Raw genomic sequence first — 2,457 nt, 5'->3', positions numbered from 1 at the left:
ATTTAAGAGTACAAAGGTGATTCCAAACTACATCTCGCCTCTCGGTATTAGCCATCATGGATTTCTACATGAAAGTTTTTCGATTAGTTGTCTAAAAATCCAAAGACTGATTGCCCCATTGACAAATTAGTCTCGGAGTTCATTTGAAATAAGAAACTGGACAACATGAATTAGCTAATCACCAATACAATCGAACACTAAGTTGTGTGGACTCTTCACTTCCGATGCTGCACCAGTTGACATTTTTGAAGAGTCCGAGCAACATAGATTGAACAACCTACATCTAAGAACTAAGTACCCCTTCAAAACCAAGAAAACTAAAAAAACAAAAGATTTAAGCAGAAGAATACGAGCAAAATGTTAAAGAAGAATCAACAATTATTATACTCACTCACAAATTCAGGTTGTAGCAGATGCCACAAGCAAGAGTAATCCATTCCTGCAAATCAAGTAAAAATGGTAACGTAAATTTAACTATTACTTCTCCTTAAATTAAGAGTTAATAGAGGGAATGAAAGAAAAACTACACACATGCAACTACAAGGGCTCATTTGATACGAGGGATAAGGGATAACTAATGCTGGAATTAATTTTACGATGAGCTTTTGCCATGTTTTTTGGGATAAAATGCATGTGATAGTTTGTACCGGGATTAGTTATCCCAAATTATAGTATTATTTTTATTCCACCTTCAGGGCTCATTTGGTACAAGGAAAAAGGGATAACTAATCTTAAAATTCGAGTTTATCCGTGTTTGGTTGCGACAAAATGCATTAAATAGCACATCACATTAATTAGTTGTCTCAGGATTGTAGTGTTATTTTTATCAGACCTTGAAGCTATGATACTAATCCCGGAATAATTAATGCTCGAATATCTCATTTCCCAACCAAGCAACACCTAAGTAAATTAAAGGCAAAAATATTAGAATCAGAAAGAGTAAAACACAGAATTAGAACTAAAGAAAAACAGAAATAAACAAAAGAATACCTTGTAAAAATTGTACATATAGAGGAAAACAATAGCTTCCATCTCTCCAAGTGGCTGTAAAGAGATTTAGACGAAAGGTATTAACACATATTAAGAAATAATTGAGGTACAACAATGGAATTAAAATTCAAAAAACAAATAAAAGAGAAGAGCAAAATAAAATTTGGGCAGAATTGAGAACAGCAAAGTAGAGGAAACCTAGACAAGAAGACTGTGAGGACTCATTTGCATTTAACCCTAGGAAATGATCCTTTTTTAAATATCTCTCTCTATATATAAAGGAGGCTAATGTGGCATTCTTCTAAGCCTCCATTCCTATTTTTCTATTTTCTTATTTTTTTGAACATTTTATTGATTTATTAAATCCAAAAATTATCTCATTTAATAAATAATGCAACTGTTGATTTTATGTAAATTAAACACATGCGGTTACTATTTGTAGCTTGTCCGTTTCAATTCCTTCCTTATTCACGTCTTTTGATATTCCATCTAGTGTTTCATATAAATTTGAGCACAATTGGCCAAGCATCTTTTATACATTTTTCATGAAGATTGAGTGAATCTTGTTTTTTTTTTTTTTTTTTTTAAATATTTTGAGTTCTAAGTTTCTTCTAATATATATATATATATATATATATTTTGTGTTACAGCTGTGTGCTCCAACACCTTTGCATATAAATTTTGGTCAGGAAGATTAGAATGTCACTATCGTAAGAAATTTTCAAAGCAAATAAATATATTACTTTTTTAGTGTTTATGATTTAAAGTTTGTAAGAAAAATTTATTACACTCATAAAATTTTAATATATATTTCTTTCTATATTGTCATCAGATAATTTAATGACCAAGGAGAAAAATGCTTTTGCTAGAAGACTTCAAGTACGTAGTTATTAAACAAGTGATTTATTTATTTCATGAAATTTTATAATTTATAGAATATAGTAGAGAAATTCGTGAAATTGAATATACTAATCAATTAATCTGAATTTATTAAATTGGTAATAGATTTTTTTTCTCAAAACTAAATATACAAGCTGAAAATCCCAGGAAAAAATCATTCTGAGAGATGCATGCAACTTGAACAAGAAGCATGGATTTGAACTGGTCAAGCAGAATTCTATTAACTAATACCTCCCTCTCTTCCTCTTCTATTGGTCTTTTATATAATAACTGTACCTTTAGAAGTTAATAGTAATTATATGTGAAATAAAGGTATAATATGTGGTTGAAAAAATTTATTGTTATACAATAAACCATAAGATTTGAAGTTGAAAGGAACTTTAGAATACTTGAGTAATTTACTAACGTTGTTCTTAAAAGCTATAGACGGAAGAAAGGAAAAGTACACTAAAGTATGATTATGATTTTGTTCAAAAACACCCAATTGAGATTTAAAAACTACCTATCTACACACATATATGCGCTCTCTAAAGTATGAAATCGTATTTATCTTTTTTGTGATATTTT

General features: G+C 29.5%; 1 long non-coding RNA gene across 2 annotated transcripts; it reads right to left on the bottom strand.

The window, feature by feature from the left end:
* Positions 1–48: 48 nt before the first annotated feature.
* On the bottom strand, positions 49–1,261 carry LOC124892336. Of its 2 annotated transcripts, XR_007050195.1 has the most exons (4): positions 1,189–1,241; positions 991–1,044; positions 833–900; positions 49–439 (listed from the first exon to the last, which is right to left on the bottom strand). It is a non-coding gene; the product is annotated as an uncharacterized LOC124892336 (long non-coding RNA). The 2 variants fall into 2 exon arrangements; XR_007050196.1 differs by lacking the exon at positions 833–900 and having other exon boundaries at positions 1,189–1,261.
* Between the last annotated feature and the right edge of the window lie 1,196 nt (positions 1,262–2,457).

This window comes from Capsicum annuum, unplaced genomic scaffold (genome assembly GCF_002878395.1).
Source record: "Capsicum annuum cultivar UCD-10X-F1 unplaced genomic scaffold, UCD10Xv1.1 ctg4614, whole genome shotgun sequence".
Lineage (NCBI taxonomy): Eukaryota > Viridiplantae > Streptophyta > Magnoliopsida > Solanales > Solanaceae > Capsicum > Capsicum annuum.
This window is presented reverse-complemented; position numbering and strand designations above follow the sequence as displayed.